We start from the raw sequence: 25,556 nt of genomic DNA on the forward strand, positions 1-25,556 counted from the left end.
GACCCAGGGTCTGGGCCCCACCTCCAAAGCTGCAGACTTAACTGAAAACTGAAAACAGCAAGTTACCTGTCTCCAGTACCCAGACACCCCGTTCCCAGTAGGATCCAAACCCAAATAAATCTGTTTTACTCTGTATAAAGTTTATGCAGGATAAACTCATAAATTGTCCACCCTCTATAATACTGATAGAGAGATATGCACAACTGTTTGCTCCCCCAGGTATTAATCACTTCCTCTGGGCTCATTAATAAACAAAAGTGATCTTTATTAAGTATAAAAAGTAGGATTTCAGTGGTTCGAAGTAATAACAGACAGAACAAAGTAAGTCACCAAGCAATAAAGCAAAAACACGCACGTGTAAGCCTAATACATTAAGAAACTGATTACAGGTAATATCGCACCCTCAGAGATGTTCCAATAAGCTTCTTTCACAGACTAGACTCCTTCCTAGTCTGTGCCCAATCCTTTCCCTGGTACAATCCTTGTTAGTTCCCTCAGACATCTCAGGTGGTAAGCAGGGGTTTTCTCATGACTGGCAGGCCCCTTTGTCCTGCTCCACCCCCTTTTATAGCTTTGGCACAAGGTCGGAATCTTTTGTGTCTCTGGTTCCCCACCCCTCTTTCTAAATGGATAAGTACCAGATTAAGATGGATTCCAGTATCATGTGACGTGGTCACATGTCATTGTAAGACCCCCCTAGTCTCCATTCTTCCTGAGTTGGCCCACACGGACACAGGAAGGTTTGCAGGTAAATAAACCATTTACAACCAATTGTCCTAGTCAATAGGAGCCATCAAGATTCTAAACCACCATTAATGGCTCACACTTTGCATAATTAAAATAGACCTCAGAGTTATACTTCATATTTCTAGCTTCAGATACAAGAATGATACATGCATACAAAAGGAGTATATTCAGTAGGTTATAACCTTTGTTATGATACTTTACAAGAGACCTCTTGCATAAAGCATATTCCAGTTACATAATATTCACACTCATAAGCATATTTCCATCAAACACGTGGAGTGCAACGTCACAATACTCCTGTGATGACATTACTTATCAAGGACAAACTCTTATTATCACTGCAAAGGCCAATGTAACTAGGGGAGAATCAGCGGGATTCTGTTTTGCTTCATGCATTTTGAATGTGTCTGATTGAAAAACACCTGTTGCAACCTATTTTTGACAGAAAATTGGGTTTTCGACCATAAGTTTGGCAAGAAGTGTCTGCTTTTCACAAAACAAAAGAAAGAAAGAAAGAAAGAAAGAAAATTTTCTTCATTTAAACTGAAAGCAGAAAACTTTTTGGTTTCAAGCCAAACATCTTTTGGGATTCAACCCATCACCCCAAAAATGAAAGATCTGGAGGAGCGAGAAGTATTTGGTTTTTCAATGAAAAGTCAACATTTTCTGCAGAAGAGTTTGCCGAAAATGAGTTTTATTTTATTTTTCATCAAAATTTTCCAATGGAAAACAAAGCTCTGACCAGTCCTAATTTGGAATAAGATCGTCAGGTCTGTTGGCAGAACTTTGCCATGGGAGTTAAGGATGCCCCATATAAGACAGGAAAAGTGTAGCCAGGCAGTGTTTGCAGCCCTGGCAATTACAGGATAGCGAGAGCCTGCAGCGCGGTGTGCTATCAGGAAGCTGCACTTCCACTGCTGTAACTCCACGTACTTCTATAAAGTTACTTCTGATTAGCACCAGCTTGAGGTCAGAGTCAAACCCTCTGTACTGGAAAACCAAGATAACCTGCAAATTCTCAGAAGACAAATCTGTTTACAGGAGATTTTGAGATTGGATGAGCATACAAACTTCTGGATCCAACCCCTTTTGGTCTAGCGATCACATGCTTCCTGCTCCTCAGCCATTGCATGCTGATGTGAACTGAACCTTAGGCCATGTCTACATCTAAAATTTTGCAGCGCTGGTTGTTACAGCTGTATTAGTACAGCTGTATAGGGCCAGCGCTGCAGAGTGGCCACACTTACAGCAACCAGCGCTGCAAGTGGTGTAGATGTGGCCACACTGCAGCGCTGTTGGGCGGCTTCAAGGGGGGTTCCGGGACGAGAGAGCAAACCGGGAAAGGAAACCAGCTTCCCCGCGGTTTGCTCTCTCGGTCCCGGAGCCAGCCAGCAAACCGCAGGGAAGGAGACCTGCTTGCTCGGGGTTCCGGGACCGAGAGAGCAAACCGGGAACGCCGCGGTTTGCTCTCTCGGTCCCGGAGCCAGCCAGCAAACCGCAGGGAAGGAGACCTGCTTGCTCGGGGTTCCGGGACCGAGAGAGCAAACCGGGAACGCCGTGGTTTGCTCTCTCGGTCCCGGAGCCAGCCAGCAAACCGCAGGGAAGGAGACCTGCTTGCTCAGGGGTTCCGGGACCGAGAGAGCAAACCGCGGCGAAGCTGGTTTCCTTTCCCGGTTTGCTCTCTCGGTCCCGGAACCCCGAGCAAGCAGGTCTCCTTCCCTGCGGTTTGCTGGGTGGCTCCGGGACCGAGAGAGCAAACCGCGGCGTTCCCGGTTTGCTCTCTCGGTCCCGGAACCCCGAGCAAGCAGGTCTCCTTCCCTGCGGTTTGCTGGGTGGCTCCGGGAACGCGAGAGCAAACCGCGGCGAAGCTGGTCTCCTTTCCCGGTTTGCTCTCTCGGTCCCGGAACCCCGAGCAAGCAGGTCTCCTTCCCTGCGGTTTGCTGGGTGGCTCCGGGAACGCGAGAGCAAACCGCGGTGAAGCTGGTCTCCTTTCCCGGTTTGCTCTCTCGGTCCCGGAACCCCGAGCAAGCAGGTCTCCTTCCCTGCGGTTTGCTGGGTGGCTCCGGGACCGAGAGAGCAAACCGCGGCGTTCCCGGTTTGCTCTCTCGGTCCCGGAACCCCGAGCAAGCAGGTCTCCTTCCCTGCGGTTTGCTGGCTGGCTCCGGGACCGAGAGAGCAAACCGGGAAAGGAAACCAGCTTGATTACCAGAGGCTTCCTCCTTCCACGGAGGTCAAGAAAAGCGCTGGTAACTGTCTACATTGGATTACCAGCGCTGGATCACCAGCGCTGGATCCTCTACACCCGAGACAAAACGGGAGTACGGCCAGCGCTGCAAACAGGGAGTTGCAGCGCTGGTGGTGCCCTGCAGATGTGTACACCTTCAAAGTTGCAGCGCTGTAACTCCCTCACCAGCGCTGCAACTTTCTGATGTAGACAAGCCCTTAGAATTTTCGGAAATGAGTGCTTTGTTATAAAAAGGGACCAAGCCTCCAAGGGATGATGTGGGATGCCAAGATGGGACCAGACACTGCTATGTGATGGAAATAATGATGCCAGTTCTGCCCGCTAATCAGGGCTGGAAAAATCTGTTTCTAAACCGGGATGGGCTTGTGGTTGTACAGAAACTTTGCCCCGGTTCAAAAGAAAACAAATGCTGCATCCTTCCACACCAGAGCCAACACGGACGGAGGAGCAAGTCAAGTGTCCGTGGAGGATTTGATCTGTCTAGGAGACTTACCGGTTATTTTTCAGTGCAGTGAAACTACGTTTTCCGACTGCTTCTGCAAAGGGCTGGGTGAAATCTGCCCTGGCTTTGGGAGCTCTGGTCAGAGGTCACATGATGGCATTATGACATCATGCTGCCATGCTGGGCAATGTTCTGGGCCTCATATCACATAAAGGGCCAGGATCTGAGCTCAGAGATATCAGTTTCAATCTGAGGCAGCAGGTTGATTCGGTAAATAGGGCATAAAGATCTGGCTTCTCTGCTACTGATCTGCTGTGACCTTGGGCAAGCGGCTTTCTCACCTCTTTCTCTTTCCACCTTTTGTTTGTCTTGCCTATTTAGACTGTCACCTCTTCAGGATAGGCCCAGTCTTCTGCTGTGTGTATATCCAGCATTTAACACAATGGGACTTAATCAGCCAATTTAATAATATTTTCAGGGAGATGATGAAGATCCAAGTCTTGCATATGAGCTATGAGTCTCACAAGACCCGCCCTGCAGATGCTAGCAACAATAGGACTGTTTGCAGGCGCCCTGTCCTAGAGTGTTCTGAATGGCTGTTAAAGAGCTGCTGCACACCACACTAGAGGTAGATGAAGTGATTCCTTTATTAACATTGGTTTTAAACCACTTTGGGATTATATGGGCACACTCGTGCTTTGTAAATGAGAGCCACCATTATTCACCACTATCTCCACATTACAGAGCACTTGTCCTCAAGGGATCTTCTGGCGACGTTCCGTCTGGCAAGCAATTCTCAAGTGGGCGGAGCTGGCCCCTTATGAGTTCCGAGTGGGACTTCTATTAAACACCAAGTGTTCCCTGAATTGGACACTCAACCCTCCAGGATCCCAGCGTGCTCCCCACCGACCACAGGCTTTCCGAATGTTACTGCTTATTACAATGAGGGGTGGGCCCAAACCAAAGTCCTGGATCCAAGTGTCTCCAAGCTTTGGGGAAGTCCAGACCCAGATGCAAGTTGGTTCCTGTTTCACTAATAGACTGAACGACAACCCTGGAGCCAAATACTCCTGGGGAATTATGACTCTGGATCTGGAGTAGCTCATGCCTGTTGCCTTACCCTCCGTGTTACCCATTTGCCAGTTTCAGCCCTCTGTGGCATGCAAGCATACGGTTAGATAGTGCGATTTCTGACTGAGGCACTGTGTGTTTGACAGTGACAAACACAAGATTTCTTTGTCTTAGAAGAAGGGAAGATGTCTTATTTAATTAATTAATTTTACTGGATCTGCGTCAGGTCCACCTTTACTTGTAAACACTAAAGACTATTGTATAAAGGTCACCAGTGAAATGCAGCCACTTCTGGGAAGGCACACAGAGGGAGTTTAACAGCACAGGCAACACTACACCACACTTTAAGGTAGCAAGTCAGGATGTTTGACCTTGAGAGACCCGGGCTGACATCGGCTGAAGGGGGGATAGGGGAGATGTAAAACCCAAGTGTAACTGAAACGTGACAAAAACTCTCCCTGTTTGTTAATTTCATGAGACTGCTGGAAGGAAGCACAAAAAAAGTTCTTTGATTTCAACGGACACCATTTCACTCGGTGGTTTAATTTCTCTGTGTTCTTCCTCCTTGCTTATTTCTGCCATGCATTGATACGACAGATCAGACATTTGGAGGAGTGTGACATGCACATCTTGTCATAGGAACAAGATCTTCACAAGGAAAACCAAAGCGCTAATAAATCAGGAGGAAAGCCGAAGGGTGAGAAACAAAAGGAGAACAGAGAAGAACTGACAATGCTATCTTTGTTCAACGTTCTTCTGAGTCACCATTAATTATTTAAGATATTCATCTGCTGGCACCCAGAACCCATCAAAAGGAATGATCCAAGCTTTTCTATCGCCAGACAAACTTTCCTGGTCTTGGGGGAGGGGAGGCTGTATGGGAAACTGCTTTTATTACAGCTTGCTTTCTAAGGAGGGAAAATGCTGCTTGCTACTTTTTATAGGTCCTACAGTAATAGGATGGCTTTGTCTCTGTACTGATTTGTAGAGTTTTAAGGCCAGAAGGGACTACTGTGATTGTCTAGTCTGACCTCTCGCCTAACTCAGGCCAGAGAATTGCCCTCCTTAAATTCCTGGTTGATGGTATTGCCATGTAGTGGCTGGGTCAGAGAAAGCACAAAGGAAAGAGGGAGAGTAGGGAGCTCATGTGCTTTAGTGGACAGGGCACTGGTTGAACTCAATATTCGGAGACTGGCTGCAATGTGGTAGAGCAGAATGGGCATTTGGTTGGGACTCAGGAGACCTGGCGTCTTCTCTCAGCTCTGCTGCTGACCTGCTGCGTGACCTTGGTGAAGTCACTTCCTCTCTCCATGTCTCTCTTTCCCCTCCCACCCAGGGTCTTTAATATCTATAGTGCAAGCTCTGCAGGGCAGGGGTCGTCCCTATGTGTATGCACAGGAGTAGCCCCATCAAGGGGCTGCTTAGGCATGAGCTCACATAGCTTATTTAGAGGCCAGGTGAGCACAAACACTCCCATGCTCACGCGGGGCTCTCTGAACTGTTGCCAGCAGCTTTTTCTCTTTCTTTCTTTCTTACAAACAAACAAGCCAGAGGGCCCTGGGAGCTGCTAGCCGTGTGCTTTTGTGGACGGGGAGAGTGGAGGTTCTTTTCTCTGCCTTATGCTCCCACTAATTAATTTGGGAGTTGCGAGTAGCCAGGCCATTAATATAACATAAAGGTTCGAAATAGCCATCCCATCCCTTCCGCTTGGACTTGGCGAGAGAGCAGGCACCTGGCCGAGCAGTGCAATGAACTGGAGCGGCATCAGGAAGGAAATTCAATCTGCTGCAAAAGATGTGCTGGCTTTTTCCATCCTCCTTCAGCCGCTGTACCCCTCTGCCTCCTGTCTCCAGATCCTTCTACCCACCTTTGTGTATTTTCTTCCTCTTTTTGTTTCCCATCTCCCTTCCAGGCCAGTGTCCCCATCACATCCGCCTTACTCACTGTCACCTGTATCCCCCGTTGTCCTTTCCCTTCTGCCCCATTGGTGCTGGACAGGGCCAGCAGGGACCATTTGTGATCATCTATGGCCTGGCTTACCTCCGGCATGACCCAAGCCATAGATCTGCCCCAGAATTATTCCTAGAGCAGAGCTTTTAGAAAAACATCCCAGCTTGATTTAAAAATGGTCAGTGACGGAGAATCCACCATAACTCTTGGTGAATTGTTCCAATGGTTAATTACTCTCACTGTTAAGAATGCGCGACTTATTTCCAGTCTGACTTTGTCTAGCTTCACCTTCCAGCCATTGGTTCATGTTAGACCCGTCGCTGCTAGAATGAAGAGCCTATTATTAAATGCTAGTTTCCAGCCCCAGGGCTTGGGACTTCAGCCGTGCGGTACGGGCTGGGCCCCATGGGGTGCAGTGGGGCTGCCATGGTTTGACAATATTTACCAGACCTCCACTCCTGACAGCTCCAGAGGAATTGAAGCCCTGCTTGTTCCCCAGTGTTAAATACTTGTAGATCTTTATAGACTGTAACAAACCTTCTCTTTGTTAAACGAAACAGATTTGAGCTCTTTGAGTTTATCACTATCAGGCAGGTTTTCTAATCCTTTCATCATTCTCAAGGCTCTTCTCTGGACCATCTCCAGTTTATCAACATCCTTCTTGAATGGTGGGCCCCAGAACTGGACGCACTATTCCAGCAGCAGTCACGCCAGTGCCAAACACAGAGGTAAAATCACCTCTCTGCTCCTACTCGAGATGCCCTGGTCTATACATCCAAGGATCGCGCTGGCCACAGTATCACACTTGGTGCTCATGTTCACCTGATTATCCACCATGACTCCCAATTCTTTTTCAGAATCACTAATTTGCCAGATAGACTCCCCCACCCTGTAAGTATGGCCTACATCCTTTCACCTAGATGTATATATTTTCCTTTCGTAATATTAAAATGCACATTGTTCGCTTGCACCGGGGATCCAGATTGCACTGAATCTGTGACCTGTTCTTTTCATTATTTACCACTCCCCAATGTCTGTGTCATTTGCAAGCTTGATCAGTGATGATTTTATGTTTTCTTCCAAGTCATTGATAAAAATGTTAAGTAGCATGGGGCCAAGAACTAATCCCTGTGGGACCCCACTGGAAATACACTGCGCTTGACGACAATTCCCCATTTACAGTAACATTTTGAGACCTATCATTTAGCCAGTTTTTAGTCCATTTAATGCGTGCCATGTTATTTTTATATCTCTGTCTAGGTTTTTAATCAAAATGTCATATGGTACCAAGTCGAGCGCCTTAGAGAAGTCTAGACAGGATCTATTTTCCATAAACTCACGTTGATTTGCGTTAATTACATTACCTGCCTTTAATTACTTATTAATCAAGTCCCATGTTGGCTATTTTCTTATCTTGCCCAGGATCGATCTTTGGCATCTTCCTTCTTGCCTCTTCACCACCTCCTCCTGAACTCCATTCTGTCTCTCTGCCCCTTTCCCTCTCCTTCTGCCTGCCACCTCGAAGCCTCCCTCCCCTCAGATCCCACCTCTCTCTCTCTCTCCCATCCCTCAGTGGGGCCTCTTCTCTCCACATGTACTCTCCTTTTCCCCCGGGGGTGCTGTGGTGGAGAGAGGTCAAGTTTCCTCTTTTCTCCAGCTCCAGTGGTTGTGGGTGTGTTTATATAAAGGGGACTGGTCCCCACTTCGTCCTCCCCCAATACCGTCTGCCCATTCCTCCCTTCGTGGCTGGAGTTTGCCATAGCAGCTCAGGGAAGGATTTGGCTTGGCTGGACGATGGCGGGGAGCTCACAGAGCCCACCGTGCTGTTGGTTACAGATTGAGTGGACCCACTATACAGTCACTCATCGGTCGCCCTGTCAGAGGCTCTGTTATGCTTCATCTGAGAGAGGCATCTACCCCCCGAGTTCACTTAGTCCTGTGTCTGGCCCAGGTGGGCTGCAAATGATGCTCAGTGGGTCTTTCATGATACCAAAACTTGTCCTCTGGGCACTGAGCTGAGAATCCACAATCCCATCTGCCCTTGAATGCAAGTCGCTGGGGTGGGGTAGGGGTGGGTTTGCATTACTCACTGACTGTGTTGCACCTTCACCTTCATATGATCGCAGGCATCATGGCTGCCTTGTATTGCTGAGGTGAGACCCCCACGAAAGGCTGGGATGGTTCTGGCATGTCCTTGTTGCTCTGAGAATGAGGTGCCCACATGCTGCAGCGGTGATCATGCTGTTCCAATGTACAGAAGGTGCTGAGATCATATGCATCTGTGAACCCTGTGGGAAGTGGGTACAGCCCCACAGAGATCTGCCCGGCACAATCTGGACCAAGTACACAAGTAATATAATTGAGAGGAGAGTAGCGAGCTGCATCTGAACTAGCATAAAAGGTTCTGTAGCCCATTTGCCCACCCCCTTACCCAGCTTGGTTCCTGAGAGCTAGCTGAGAGGTGGGTCAATTCTGTGTTCTCCTAGTACGTGTCAGGGACTTCAGCCTAGCGTTCACGGCATGCAGGGTGGCTGAGCAAAGACTGTGAGCCCTTGGATGCTGAGATCAGCGTAAATAGGGACAGAAAGCAAAGGATCCTGACCTCTCTGTTGGTGTGTGTGTGTGGGCAATGGGGATAGAGTGGAGGCAATGACAAGGGAGAACAGGTGACAGATAGTGCTGATGCTGAACGTGGGGATCTGAACTCCCAGCAGCAATTTCTTAAGTGGCAGAAATATTTCTCGTCTATGCACTGCTTGAAATTCCTCCCCAAGGTGAATTGGGGGGGGAAGGAGGGCGGACAGGAGCTGAGATGGAGGGACAGAGGATGGTAAAGAAAGGTGCTCTGGGGCAGGACTCTGAGCAGCCCTCCACGGGAAAGCACAAAGGCCTGCAAATACGTGATGAATGGTATTAAATAAATGAACGGCCTGTGGCCCGTGGAGGAAAATCTGCTTCTGCCTGAAATAAGAATGCAGCATTTATGTGCAGGGGCCCGTAACCAGAGTCCATTCCCTATGGGAACTGAAATGCATGCCAGGTTCTGTGCCCAAGGCTGCACCAGAGTCTCTCCTCAAGGGCAGAGACACCACTTCAAGTCCTTTTTTATTGAATCTTTATTGCACAAAGATTAACAGCAAAATATCCAGGACAAGTGGCCGACATGGGGTTCTGTCTGTCAGTATTTAAAAAGCCACAGCAAGGAGTGCCAGAAAGATTTCAGCATCACCCTCTCTTTTCTTGCCCCAAACTGAAATGCCAGGGAAGGGATGGTGGGACCAGACAATGCGCCTGTGTGCACATGTGCATGTTCGCATGTCAATGTGCATGTGCAGACTGATGCTCAAGCATCGAAGAGCAGAGCCTTTGGGAAATTAATGACGCGAGAGGGACTCTGAATGCTAGGATCACAGTCCATCTTTGATTCCGAGGGTAGATTTTCAATAGCACTCAGCACGGGCCTAGCTCCGCTTCCACTGATGTCAACAGTAAAATGCTAAGAGCTTTTGAAAACCCGGCCGATGGCCAAGGTCCCAGGAAGTTAGATTCCTGGCTCTGACACTGATTCTCTGGGTGGCCTTGACCACATCACTTCATTTTCTGTGCCTCTGTTTCCCCCACTGTAAGGTGGGGTTAACGTTACTTGCTTGGCTTCATAATGTGCACGGAGCTCAATAGCTGCAAACCCCTGTCTCAGAGCTGAGGATGGTTACATGTTCATCCTGACACTACTTCAGGAACCAACACGTCTCCCTTCAAAGAGTCCGAGGCACCTTCCGAGTCTGCCGTTTTGTGCCTGCTTATGATGGGCTCTTGGTTCTGGACCCTGGCTCACGCATCCTCTTCCTTTTGCTCTTCCGGTTCATGCTTTGAAATGATTCCTCACCCACAAGTACAGGTGCTGACACAGTGGCCATAATCCTTTCCCCTCTTGCGGGGTCTCAGGGCCTGGACGTCTATACTGCAATTAGATAGCCCAGCACCCCAGATCTTTTATTGCAGTGTAGACGTACCCAATGAGACCCTTGGTTAATCCCTAGCATAGATGCAGCATAGAGAATGCAAGGCAAAGCTTCCCCCCGTCCATGCCTCAATCCAGACTTGGAGAGAACCAGGTCTAGGAGTGAGAAGGGCATTCAGAATACATGCCCCGTTCCGGCTTCTGTCTTTCTGCTCAGACTCCCTGTATGTGTGTGTCAATTAGCACCAGCTGGGATGGTGTCTATTTGGACACCTGCATGCTAAGAACCAGACTGAGATCCACCAACCCATTTCACATAGGCCATCAAACAGCTGCCAGCTAGTAATGACTTTCCATCACCGTCGACCTGGGCCATATTCAAACCAGTGACCTGGAGGTGAAACGCCCATCACCAATCTGCCGGACCAGCTGTCGGCATCATTGCTGATCAGTGGCTTCACCCCAGAGAGGTCCATAAAAGACACTGTAAGCCCCCACGTGCCCATCACAGGCAGATGAGACTGCAAAGGGCAAAGATATTAAACAACGGTTGATCGGTGGGAGACAAAAGCCTTCCCTTCCAGTGGCGATAAAAGGGTTGATTTTTATCATCGTCATCATGATGATGTTGATTTCATTTTAAACGCTTATCCTACCTGCCCAAGGGAAAGACGGGGGAGAGGCAGATCAGAGGATGTGATTCCTTCATCCGGCAATGTGCTCACAAAAATGTAATTTACATCAGCTTAAAAATATCCTGATTCCTTCTGGTTTTATTTTATTGTTAAAAAGCAGGTTATTGAAACATTTATTTAACCCAATGTTACTGGAATATGTGGAAGTTCTATGAAGTTCTACACTGTACCTGGGAAAGGATTTGGCTACAGTTTTTTGTATTAATATAAATATATTGGGTTTGGCAGCTGTGTAGCTAACGTATGCTCTAGTAGCTAGCATGCTGGCCGGAGACCAAGGATTAATCGCTGCTTTGAGATGTTAGGTAATTCTCTGTGCCTCAGTTTCCCTATTTGTAAAAGGGAGATAATGATACTGACCTCCTCTGTAAAGCACATGGAGAGGGACTGATTTAAACGGCTCTATAAGACCGAGGCATTATTACTATTAAAGTGTGGACACCGTTATACCAGTTCAAAGGTGCTTATATATGTCTGGCACCTTTATACGGGTTATATTTGCATCCGCTCGCAGGGGTTGCACTGATTTAACTCTGGCTGTGTAAAATCATGCCCCTAACTGAAATAGTTAACTGGGGGTGACACTGTGTGTAGGGCAGGGTCTATTCAAAATAATGGGGCAGATGCAGAGGAAGGGCTGGCAGATCAACACAGACAACAACTCGCAGACAGATGTGAGAATAAAAACAGCCTGTGTAGGCGGCTGTCATGTGTAGACTTCTTTGAGTCATTGCTTTGGAATAGTCATACAGCTGCTGGGCTTTTGGGAACGTCGGACATACCAGTCCCACCTCACTGCCGACTTACTGAGGTCACTCAGCAGGCCAGGGAGAGCCTCTATCCACTCTCCAGGGACATACATTCACAAGCCAGCAGGAGATCTGAGAAACCCACTAGTAGACCATCCAGCCTAAAGTGGAATCACCCTCCTGTATCATCTGAGGGCAGAACCGAGACCCCCGATGCCTTTACAATGTGCAACCTACACCCTCTTATGCATCTCCTCTGCTTTTGGCTTGGTGAGTCCCACATCAAAGGCAGGTAGGGATGGCTCCCCCTTCTGACCCATGTTGGGGCCACCTAATCCTCTCTTGGCTCCAACTGCTTCTAACCCTTTTCAGAGGAAGTTATGCTCTCGGAGGGTGTGTCTAGACTGTAATCGCAGGGTGTGAATATCCGAGCTACTTTATGAAGCACACGCTGCCGCAGCCTCGCTGCTCTGGGAGCTGAGCCAGCTAATTTAAAACTACCCTGAGCCTTTCAGCTCAAACTAGACTTCTCATGAGATTCTCAGGCCGCCAGCCCTGCTTCCCTTCCTCAGCTTTGAGCCGGTTTCTCTTTTGGCAAAGCTCTCAATAGCTCCAGCTGGAGTTTTGCTGAGGGAAACCAAGTCAGGACATCAGAATTTGACCTTTTGTGATTGGCCCACTTCAAAACAGGGGCCACAGGGTTCTAGAAATGAAACATGCATGCAAACTGGCGTGGTCTGTTGCTGCGCTATTATGCCAGCCTCTGTTGGCTTCAGTCGGACATGTGCATGCTCAGCACTGGAGCTGGTCAGAAAATTGTCCCTGACACAGTTTTCCATTTATCTGCTATTTTTTGCAAAAATGTGTCGATTTGGGCAAAATTTGGTTTAGAGCAAAAATTTGATTTTTTAAAAAAAATTATCCAAATGTTCTTCACCATTTCTGAATGGAAAGTCTGGACTTGCCATTTCCAGACACTTTATATCCTGAAATTAGGGCGGCTACGTGATAAAAAAAATGAACCATGATTAATCGCATGGTTCAACAATAATAAAATACCATTTATTTAAATACTTGTGGATGTTTCCTACAGTTTCAAATAAATTGATTTTAGTTACAACACGGAATACAAGGTGTTCGGTGCTCACCTTATATTTATTTTTATAACAAATATTTGCAGGGTAAAAAACAAAAGTATTTTTCAATTCACCTACTACAAGTACTGTACACCTAGTACACAAGCACACCTAATACAAAGTCCTGGAGCCTTAGTTTGATTTCCAAACATTTGAGCTTTAACCTGTTCCTAATCTACTGAAACTCATCCATAATAGAAACAACACCTAACTCTCAGAGAACACTTTTCATCAGCAGATCTCATAGACCTTTTACAGATGGGGAAACTGAGGCATGTAGCGGTGAAGTGACTCACCCAAGGCCACCCAAAACTTTCAGTAGCAGAGCCCAGACAGAACCCAGCTTTCCTGAGTCCCAGGCCAGGGCTCCCTTTACTAGGCCTTGCACCACTTTAAACCATGTCAGCACAGCCCTTTGCACTGATTTAAGTAAATTGGTTTACAATCACACCTTAAATTAAACTATCGCAGCTCTGCTTCTATAGCAACCCCTTTGAAAGATGCTGTATGCTCAGGAACTCATCCCTTGCTTAAATGAGTTTTCCCTGGCTGGTCTGAAAGCAAAGGAGAAGAGGAATTCTCTGAACCAGTGGATGGTCACTTCATCCATCCTACTCTCCATCCTGGTGTTGCAATGGAAACTAAGTCACATGAGTGTATAATTAACCCTTCTTCTCACTTAAAATGCTGCTCAGGGAGTTTGATTCCCAACCTCCATTTATGGCTATTGATTTCAGCACTTCCTATTACCGAGGTAAGTGACCTGTAAACAGAGAGGCAGCTGGTGAGTTTATCAATCTCGCTCAGATAATTAGTAATTTAGGAAGTCGAAAGAGGAAATAAACTTTGTGGCATTCAGAAAAATTTGCTTACATGGCACTGGTCTGCCATCCATTCCAGCTAAAGACTGAATCCAGCCCAGGATTTCTCCAGCACTAGTCCAGGAATAAAGTTTGTCTTGAAGAGGGGATTATTTCAGCCCCTTAATGGGTTTGCAAATCAGGGGAGAAGACCATGAACTGGAGTGAAATACGCACTCAGAATGGACTGTGGCTGCAGCCCATAGGCAGTGCCACAAGCCAGCCAATGAATAATTTTGAAGCCCTCATCTAGCACTAGTGAAAATCTTGGGCTTGACTTTGCTTCCACTGAAATTAGCAGGGTTATGCTAGTGGTTTTAATGGGAGCAGGGAACTGGGCCCCTGGTTCTCTCTCTCTGTTTTAGGGTCAGTAATGTTGCCCAGCGCTGCAGTGGCTAAACGCCCTCTACCTACAACAGGTGGATAGCAGCAAAGGCCCAGATCCTCAAACACGGGATGTCCAGCCCAACCGCCAGCCCATGGGCCGTCCATGGCCCACCAAAGCATTTAATAACGCCTGTGGCCTGCCTCAACACAATTAATTAACGGCCGAGTCCCTAGCAGTTTACTGTCGTGTTTACATCATTTTAGTTTACACAAGTGTGTAAACAGACAATCCTGTACGTAGAAACAACCTGGCTAAATACATAGGAAACAAGCTGAACTTAAAATAGACATCAATACAGCTGACCTTAAATCTTATTAAAATATGTAGAATCTGTTTGGCCCACCCAAACCTGTGCTTAGTTTATGATGGCCCTCCTGTGGAGTAAGACTGGGCACCCTTGCTCATAGGTATTTGGATACTTATAGGAGTTAGGGGCTTAAATACCTTTGAGAATCTTGGACTTCATGGAGTCTCCAGCACATCTCTCTTTTGGGGCTATTCAAAGCTCTGCTTGGGATGGGTTTATTGTTTACATGGAGAGGGTGGGGGTAGGAGCTGATGAGGGGAATATCGTTCTGGGATGCTGGCAAAGCTTTAGCAAAGAGGATGGTTTGGCACCATCTCCTAAAGGTGGTCAGTCTTGGGTTCATCTCATCCGCTCCAGATTTTCAGTCCACAGCCGGATCCCCTGATTCACAACTGCTCCGTCCTCAGCTCTCATGCACTTTGTCCTGGGCTTTGGGGCCATTGCCCCAGAGGAGGGCAACTATCTTTGCGGGCCAGAGATAGAGATGCTCTGTCTAATGCAGCTGGAATACTTAGATGGGAAGGCCTTTGTGTCAGGGAACATGTCTTTGTTCTGCATCTGCACAATGGGGTCCTGGCTGAAGCAGGAGAAGGGACAGGCTGGAGCAGTAGCAATTGGTCAGAGCTACCAGACAACTGGGAGGGTCCCCAGGAAGGTAGAAACTTTGAGTAGACTGGAGCAGCTATATACCTGCCTTGGGGGGGACGTCATCTGGTTAGTTCTTTGCATGGGCATTGGCTGGACCCTCAGATGACTCATCAGGCTCAGAATACTAATCCAGATCCAGCCTAAGGACTACAGTAATAATAATAAAATAATGATCACCTGCTACACTCACAGCTTTGAAGATTAGGAGACAATTGAAGCCAACAGGAGTTCTGCCAATAATATAAAGGTGGGACTGAATCCTGAGTAAGGAGCTGGGGCCTTAAACTGGGGGTGGAAACAGACAGAGCTAGCGGAGGGCCTGGAGAAGCAGCTCGATGGCTCAGATTTTCAAAGGAGAGTAAGAATTGCCATACTGGCTCAGACCTGCGGCCCAGCTACCCCAATATCCTCTCTCTGATGGTGGCCAGCAGATGCCTCAGAGGAAGATGTCGGATCCCTACACTAGCAGATGTGGGATAATGTGCCCCTACATTAGGTCTCATTCTAATAGTTAGTGAGTGGCTTAAACCCTGACACATGAAATCCGACATATTTAGTATAATTAAGTATGATAACCCTGGATAATCTTGTTAACTATTTAAATGTTCAGTCCCTTTCTGAACCACACTAAGTTCCTGGCCTCCACAACTTCCTGGAGCAGTGAGTTCCAGAGTTCAATAACTCACTGCGTGAAAAATTCCTTTAATCAGTTTTGAATCTGCCCTCTTTTAATTTCATTCAGTGACCTCTTGTTCTTAGGTTATGAGACAGGGAGAGCTACCTTCTCTAGATCATTCATCATTTTATAGATTTGGAACATATCCCCTGTGCACCCCATTCTAAGGTAACAGCCTCAGTCTTTTCAATATCTTTTCCTCTAGGCTTTTTTTCTGTTGGCAAGAGAATTTAGAAATCTGATTCCTGCGTACTTCAATGGAAACTGGGCACCCAAATCTCTTCTGTAGAAGGGGGTGGCAGGTGAGCAGATATAACATAACTGAAGTCTGGGCATTGTTTTCACATTTAGCTTAATATATAGGGAAAGTGTTCCCTAGGGGTTAGAGCAGTGGACTGGCAGCCAAGAGATAGGGGTTCTATTTCTGGCCCGCTGAGTGACCTGAGGCAAGTTATTTACCCTTCCTGTGCCTCAATTTTCCCATCTGTAAAGTGGGGATAATGATGCTGACCTGCTTTGTAGAGCATGTTGCAATCTATGGATGAACAAACCCAGGTATTGCTATTAAATCATTATGAAGGATAGTAGTGCCTGGATCACCATGACTAGGTTCTTGCCAAGGAGGAAAGGCAGAGTTTTCTAGTTGCTAGTTGTCTGCTGGCCAAGAATGTCTGTATTATTCCACACTGGCCTTAAAATCTGTGCGTCTATTAAACACTGCTAATTGCCCTGGCAAAAAGGAGTTTGATGTGTTCAACTTTTCATGAACCCCCAGCAGAGCTGGCCTGAAAATGCATGTTTTGCCTATGGATCATTTTACCCAAATGTTTTTTTTTTGGTTTTTTTTTTCGTTTTTGTTAAAAAAAAACTTTCAGTGGAAAATTCAGACGTTTTACTGAAAAACTGAAAATGGACATTTTTGGAGTTTCATCAAAGGAAAACTGATGGAAGCCAAATGAATATGGGCTCCAAAATGACATTAAAAAAACCAAAACCTGAAAAGCCCCCCCACTCGGCCTTCTGGAGTGAGCCCAGCCTGTGAACTCTCCATGGTGCTGAAGGGACAGATTTCCTTATGCCTCCTGGCTTGGCTCACTGGGGTCTGGGATTGTGGCTGTGGCAGGATCTTTCAACAAGAACAGGAAATAGTTTCTTAAGGGCCGGGTTCCACAGGAGGGAGACAAGCTGATCCAGACACCGCTGCGTCACCCATGACTTATTCAGGAGAACAGCAGCACGAGGAGACCTAGGGAGAAGCCAGAGCCCTGTATTCCTAATAAACAGGCTGGACTCCAAGGTGGCATGGTCTGATTTGGGGAGAGATGGGGAGAATGACGTCCTTTAGACCAACCTGGTGAGCGCATCCCCTGGACCCAACAAGGGGTCCGAGGCACCCAAGCAGAAATTCCACCTGAGTGGGACCAATAGTAGCTGCAATCTATAGATACTGGGTTTCTATAGTTCTCTATTTCACCCCAAGGCCAGGGTCCTACTGGTATTTTCATTGTCCTATGACCCATTGTCAATGGCTGGTCTTACTGAGACACTGCATTGCTCAGTGGATGGAGCACTGGACTGGGATTCAGGAGATCTGGGGTGAGAGCCGCACCCCTGCTCTAGCCCCTTCGACTAGGGGGAAGGGTCAGACTGGGATAAAAGGACCTTAAAACCAGCAGTTCAGGCTGGTCACTGCAAAAACAAGCTTTCCAAGGACCCCTTGCAGAAGCCCTAACACGGGGGGCTGGGATGGGAGGGGGGAGTCAGAGAAGGCCAGCAGTATACAGCACTGTCAACAGTACTGTGGCCCAGATGACAGCCTGATGAGGTGGCCCTAGCAGACAGGCCACGGGTTAGATTATCTCTCTGACCTAACACTGTCTTAGCCCCTCTTTCGTCCATCCTGCAGTGTGAGAGGCACAATTCAGAATCCTTCCCCTGGGTTTCCTCCCCGGCTCTACCGCTGACCTGCCAGGTGAGCTCTCTGTGCTGATGGCTCCCCTCCTGCCCCCGTCTCTCTTGTGTATTTAGATGGTTTGAGACAAGGGCTGTTTCTGTCTGTGCAGCACCTGGCACAATGGGGCTGTGATCTCAGCCAGAGCCTTTTGGCACCAGCGGTGATGGAGCCTTCCCAAAAGTGTGTGGGGGGATATGTCTTGGGGGCCCCTGCCCCCTCTGTGCCCCCACCCCTTCCACCAGAGGCCATGGCCCCAGCCAAGCTGGAAGCTGGAGCAGACTGGGACCTGCAGACCCTCCACCTGCCCGGGGTTGGCCCCCAACCAGCCCATGTCCCTGCCCGGCGGCCCTCTGCCCAGGTGGAGGGTTTGTGGATCCCCACAGATGCCCAGAGTGGGTCTCAGAGCCACAGTCCAGCGATGGGCAGTTGTGGGGAGCTGCAGCATGGACCCTCCACCTGCTCTATGTGGGGGGTCCACGGTGTGAGGACATGGGACGGGGGCTGCTCTTGGACCCCCCAACCCAGGGCAGATGGAGGGTCCATGGTGTGGGACTCCATGCTGCCCAAGCTCCTGGCTGGGCTACAGCTGTCGGCTTGGCCAGGGGGTGGCCGGGGAGGTCAGTGGCAAAAAGTAGGAGGGCCATGGCCCCTGAACTCCCAGTTCTGGTGCCTTTGCTCAGCACTACAGCAATAATAATGCCCCGTATCCACTTCTCTAGGGTTTAGACAAGAAGCCCCGGATATAACTGAGAGTGCACATGTGAACCTCTCGCTTTATTGAATTGAGAAAAGCAGAAAAGGAAACCAATGGAGCTAATAACGTTCACTTTTTGTTCACGTCCGTTTCCATGCCAGCTGTAATACTGCAAAGCAAGTCAACCTCTGGAGGAGAACTCCGAGAATTTCCTAATTCTTCCCAATAAACAAGAGAAGGGTTTGTTTATATCACCACACAGCCTTTCTGATCTCAAGTCTGTTCTGCTGATTTTTCCTGGTCAGTTGATAAAGGTCATTCTAAAGTCCTTTTCCTTTAACCTGCAGCGATTTGGCCACCTGTAGCAGCTGCTCATTCATTTAAATGCTAACAGACTGCCTTCCCTAAATCCCAACACCCGAATGAAAGATATGAAGCCTGTAATGTCATTAAGCCGAGGAAATTCTGGGTGGTTCTCACCGGTGGAGCTGGTCCGATTTTTCATCCCACATAAATTAAGCTGTGAATTCAGCACTCGTTTTCCCACTCACAAGCCATCCTGATCTCTGCAGATGGAAAGCTGTTCGGAACATCTCACCCATGACCTCGGCGTACTCCCCAGCAGTTCGGTCGAGGAGCACTGGGAACTGGCATTTTCCCCTCGTGCTAGTCAAGGTGCATGAAATGAACCTGTGCTTGGAGGACTGCAGGATGCTGCTTAGTCCATGAGTGGATCCCCTGCCCAGGAGTGAAATCACCCAGGTTCTGCAGGACCTAAGTGAGAGCTGATGTGCCAGCTCAACTGCTCAGACCATCTCAGAGTGCCAGGGCCAATGCCTAAAGCAGGCTATGTGGACCCAATATAGCTGCTGCCTAAACTGGCAGCTACTCAGAGTATGTCTACGTTGCAATAAAAGCCTGTGGCATGGCTGAGGCTGGCCTGAGTCGACTGACTTGGGCATGCAGCACTTGGGCTGCGGGGATATAAAATTGAAGTTTGGACATTCAGGCTCAGACTGAAGTCCTGCCTCTAAGGCCCTCAGCTGGCCTGGGCTCTGGAAGTTGGTGCCACCGGTGTTTTATTGCAGCGTAGACATATCCTCAGTGCCTGTACGGCATGTTCCATCAGCAGATATTAACACCATACAGAGATAGGAAAACGGCATTATCCTCAATTGTTCAGTGGGGAAACTGAGGCACAGAAGAGTAAAGCTGATCACACAGTGACGGAACCAGGAACAGAGAGCTCTCCTGAATCCCAGCCCTGCGCAAACTGGACAAAGCACCACTGCCTGGCACAGTTAGGGGAGCAGTGCTTTAACACTTTTTTAAGTGGGGCTGACACAGCACAACAACAGGTCTGTGTTAGGAATCATATCACAGCTTGGATCAGGTGCTAACCAGTGTCATGGCTAGACCTGTGGGGTAGATGGGCTCACAGCTCATGCACTCACTGGGTTTAATATTGTGCCAAATACCTGCTCCAACCCTGCCATTAACCCCTCTTTACGACAGTGGCTTTAGGTTTCTTCTAGTTCCCGGCGAGACTTGGAGATGCCGATGTGATCATCAGATATGCAGCACAGAACAAGCTGAGCAGGAGATTGTTTTAGCCAACTCAGGAAAAGAACCACACAGGGACTAGATCTGTAAGGCCTGGGAGTTGCAGAGGGCAACTCTGAACACACACTATGAAGAGGTCCTGTTCATCATTTAAAAAACATGTTCTTGCCCCATAATCATCTGTTCCATGCCAGAAAGTAAAACCCATTTGTTTCTGCTGGGGCTGGGCCTGCTCGGATGTACAGCGTAATGTCAACAGGGCTGAATCCCCACTGGTGTCAATCAGCATTGCTCCTTTGGCATCAATGGGGAGAGACCCCCAATTGGTGGAAATCAATGTCACTCCATTGCAGCTCCATGGGGCAGTGCCAATTTACCCCAGCAGGATCTCTGGTTGGCTTTGAGAGCATTGGGGACTGATTCACCCTTGCCTGACTCCAGCTTTGCACCGCTGAGGTCAATGACTTTGGAGTTATGATGGCACACGGTGGCACATGGTGAAACAGACCCTATGCTTTTCTCACACTCTTGCTCTTGCACACCTAGTAGTCTGGGTCCCACACGAGGGACAATCAACGGGGACACCACTGAAGGGAATGGACTGAGAAGAGAAACGGGGCCAGTTGAGATCCTGGACATGGAATGGCTTGGAGGGAACCAAGTGTTAGTGGCCTCCCCCTTACCCACACACTTTGCCTCCTTGTAGCCCAAATTTTACCTAACATGAGTAGTCTAGGACTGTTCCGCTTGGCTGCCCCTAGCCATGTCATTTCTGCTGAATCTCCTCTGTCCCTTTCCTGCCATGTTCCCGGTGACTCACCCTCTTTCTTAGCACTGCTCACTTGCAACACATTCTCTTCTAAGAACGTGACTTGCCCCAGAGCAGCCTGGCTGAGTGTTCGATACACAACTCCCCAGTACTCACTTCTCCGGTAACGTAGCCTACAATTCTTTGCGTGTGCCACACCTGAGGGAGAAGAAGTATTTGAACTGGATTCTGAACCTGTGTGGAATGGATTCCAAAGGCCGCCACTGGGAGCAGAAGAAGATAAGCCGCATTTCCACGCTTATTTGGAGCAGCTGACTTCAGAACATGTAAAGGACACTCTTACGGAGAAGAAATGGGATTCAGAAGACCTAGCCTCTGTCCCTGGCTCTGCCACAGGATCCCCATGTGATCCTGGCCACGCCACTTAAGCTCTCTGTGCTTCAATTTGCCATCTGTGAAAGAGTGATAAAGACCCTTCCCTACCTTCCAGGGATGTTGTGAAGATAAATTCACTAATACATGTCAGTTAATCGGATGAGGGGGATCATAGAAAATCCAGTACACCAACACAAACAGTGTTTAGCAGTCCAGTTTGTAAACTGCATGCCAAAGAGGCTCAGATTACAGCCAGCGATTCCTGTGAGGGAAGCTTAAAAGGAAAACTGTCAAGACAAAATCACAGATATAAAAAGTCTTTCGTAACCTCCTAGACTATTAACCCCCGAATCATTTCAATAACTGGATGCATTTTTCATTGCCACTGTTGTCTATTTGCTTTCTGCTCTTCACTCATCTTGGAAGATGAAACCTGACGGGTCAATTTCATTTGGCTTGTAAGCAGATAAGAACCTGACTCAGATCTGAATTCCCCATGCCTCTGGGGATGCTTGGATCTAAGTCTCAGTCTCAAGCTGTTCCCTGTGGCTCTAACTGAACAGAGTTTCTAATCAGTTTCCCATTCCAAGCTTCTGTACTACAGCAGCGTGGCAGCACTTGCCATGTGAGTGGGACACACCAGTTGCATAAGGACCCCGGATCTAGCCACATGGGTCTGATTTTCAATAGATGGCAGCATGTCGCATGCACGTTGGGTGCTGCTGGGCTCTGTTTTGGAAATCTGCCCAGCAGGGTCACAACGAGAGGCTGGGTGCTGCCACTCCTGGTAATCTAACTGCTTATTTAGGTGAACATAAGAACTAAGAACGGCCACACTGGGTCAGACCAAAGGTTCATCTAGCCCAGTATCCTGTCTACCAACAGTGGCCAAAGCCAGGTGCCTCAGAAGGAGTGAACGTAACAGGTAATGATCAAGTGATCCATCCCGTCGCCCATTCCCAACTTCTGGAATACAGAGGCTAGGGACACCATCCCTGCCCATCCTGGCTAATAGCCATTGATGGACCCATCCTCCTTGACCTTATCTAGTTCTTTTTTGATCCCTGTTATAGTTTTGGCCTTCACAACATCCTCTGGCAAGGAGTTCCACAGGTTGACTGTGCATTTTGTGAAGAAATACTTCCTTTTGTTTGTTTTAAACCTGCTGCCTGTTAATTTCATTTGGTGACCCCTAGTTCTTGCATTATGAGAAGGCGTAAATAACTCTTCCTTATTTACTTTCTCCACACCAGTCATGATCATATCCCCCCTTAGTCATCCAAGCTGAAAAGTCCCAGTCTCATTAATCTCTTCTTGTACCTGTTCCTTACCCTTAATCATTAGGTGCCTGAATGAGAGCTGATCTCTTTTGAAAACCTGGACCCAGCTGTGGGTGCTGACCTCTGGGGACTCTAGCCCCAATTGTGTGTGCCAAACCCTGAGAAATCCAGCCCTATATATAAAAATCAAGCAAAAGACTGATTTTGTGGAAATGACAGAATTCATATGTTTGCCCCCAAAATACAATGCTTTTTGAAAAAAGTAGTTTACTAATTTCTGCCAAATCTCACCATTTAAGCATTTTAAAAAGTTTTTAACATCACATTTTTTTTAAATCATGTTGAAATGTCAGATGCGATGGAACGGACTTAAATAAGGCAATCTGAAAGAGGTCTGATTGAAGAATAAATAAAGCAAAATGCATTTTTGCTAGTGTAAATCATTACACAGTAATTCCTTTAACAGTATAACATTATATTATCCGACAGACTGTGATTAATAGCACCAACTGGGCATTGAAATAGTATTTATTGGTTTTGATAACTTCTGCGATGAAATCACTGATTTAATCATTTACGATGAATTTTGCAATATGCAATGATCATTTGTTAATTGACTGAAAAAAAGGTTGAATGGCTCTAGAGTTGAGACACCGATATTCCTATTTATTGCAGGATATTAAAAGAAATGTGATATTATTTCTGAAAATGGGCATTTACAAAGATAGACCCTGGCTCTGCGGTGAGCTCTGCGTTCACAAGGGGTTCGTTGCTGGAGCAGAGCTTTTAAATGTTTGATGAAATGGTCAAACGTCCTAAAACTGTTCATACTTTCCCAGCAGCACGAGCATATGCCCAGTTACCCCGACTTTTTCTGTCACCTAGCAGATGCAAACCACATTTCTTTATCTACCAACGGTACCTATTAATGTAGCATCTGATCACATAATCATCTTTGATGTGTTTAGCCTCACAGCGCCCCTGCAATGTAGGGCAGTGCTACTAACCCCACTTCCCAGAGCTAGAATTGAGGCATGGAGATATTAAATGACTTGCTGAAGGTCACACTGGTCCAGGAATGTTCTATGCTATCACCACTAGGCCATCCTTCCTTATTGCCATTGTTATCCAGCTATCAGCTAGGACCTTTTCTGCATCAGCTTACAGAGTCATGAAGGGATTTTCCTTTGGGACCTGTCACACTGACACCTCTTCGAACTCTGTGTGTGTGTGTGTGTGTGTGTGTGTGTGTGTGTGTGTGTGTGTGTGTGTGTGTGTGTGTGTGTGTGTGTGTGTGTGAGCGAGAGGGGGTGGGGTGCGTGGGTATATACACATCCATGAGCGAGCGTGAATGAGAGACAGCAAAGGGGCATGAGAGTCGCTTTCTTTACCCTCCTCCTCCCATCGGTATCCGTTCCAGGTCAGAGGTGCCAGCCACAGTTTCTCAATCAATACGCATAAATAGACTTGGGATCCAGCTTCCTAGTGTGAGATCTCTCTGTGCACAGACAGCATTGGATTAGAGTCAGAGACGGGCTGGCCTGGCACCGAGTTGCTCAAAGTTTTGGCACGCCAGCTCGAGTCAGCTCCCAAGCCCAGATGGGCCTGTCTCCAGTTCGAGCTGTTGAGAGCATAACAAGTTGCCGCAGACAGAGAGGATTTAGGGGCAGGGCCAGAAAAGAGGAAGCCCAAGTGAACGTAGAGTAACGGCCCGAGCTGCAAATGCAACGGAAATCTGGGAGAATGTATCAATGATGGGAAATGCAGGAATCACAAGAAAAATACCTGCTGGTTGCACCGCGTTTCTTAAGAACATAACAGAAGAGTGGCCAGGCTGGGTCAGACCAAAGGTCCATCTAGGTCAGGATCTTGTCTTCCGACAGCGGCCGATGCCAGGTGCCCCGGAGGGAATGAACAGAACAGGGAATCACCAACTGCTCCATCCCATCACCCATTCCCAGCTTCTGTCCTGGCAACCCCAGACAAGGTATCCATATACTGTAGGTCAGCAATACGAGGGTCAAAGGCCAAGCTTTGATAACAGGGCCTGTAGGTGCATTATAAATACACTCCGCCTGAGCAATCCAGCTACGTCCTCCCATTGGGAAAAATAACTTTTCTAGCTCCTTTGCCTGCTCCCTTTCTTTCGCATTCACTCAGTGTCCCCACGCCATTTGTTACCTAAATGATTTTGGCACCTCTGAACTATTTGTCTCCATGGCGACAGAGATAAATAATGGGGGGGGGTGCCCCTCCGTGGGATGTTAATGAAGTGTTTAATCATTTGTTTTCTGCAGGAATCAGAGAAACACAAGCACGGAGAAAGGAGGCCAGCGAACGACTGTATTTGTTATTTGCCCCTGTGATGGGGAATTAATTGCCTTTTGATTAATGATGCCCTTCAGAACAATGCCAGAGTTGGAGAAAGAAAAAGAGAGAAGGGACAGAATAAAGGTGTTGGCTCTAACCTTTAAGCCCTTTAAGATGGCCAGGGAGGGGTTCACGTGACCAGAAGACACTGGAGTGCTGGGAGGGGAAGGTTACAGGACAGGTGGGCTCAAGGTAAGGGCTGTCTTCCCATGGCAGCAGGGAAGAGACAAACTCCAATCGGAGTTTATTCTAGGAGAGATTTAGCACCCCTCGAATGGAGAAGGGGAAAAAATGATTTAATTAAAAATGTATTTACTGTTAATGCAGCCATCAATATTGCTCTTGGTGCGGATTGCGAAAAGGGTCGGCGTTTGTGCACATTTAAACAGCAAGTCAACTCGCTCGCCTTGATCACCGCCCCTTCTGAATCCTTCCACTGCCTCCGCCTGCCCTGGAAACCTTACACGGGGGTGGCTCAAGAGTTTGGCAACTGAAACAATGAATCTGCTGGACTGCATTGAACTGGGGGGGGGGGTGGGGGTGCACCATTAGTAAAAGCCTGTGCCAGCTGCTTCAGAGGGAGGTGCAAATACCCCTGCAGCAGCTGGTTATAGGGAAGAGCAGCCCCAGGGAGGCTGGCTGAGTGGTCATGGAGCTGGCCTAGCACTGAGTTCAG

This window comes from Gopherus evgoodei, chromosome 17, assembly GCF_007399415.2.
Source record: "Gopherus evgoodei ecotype Sinaloan lineage chromosome 17, rGopEvg1_v1.p, whole genome shotgun sequence".
NCBI classification, from domain to species: Eukaryota; Metazoa; Chordata; order Testudines; family Testudinidae; genus Gopherus; species Gopherus evgoodei.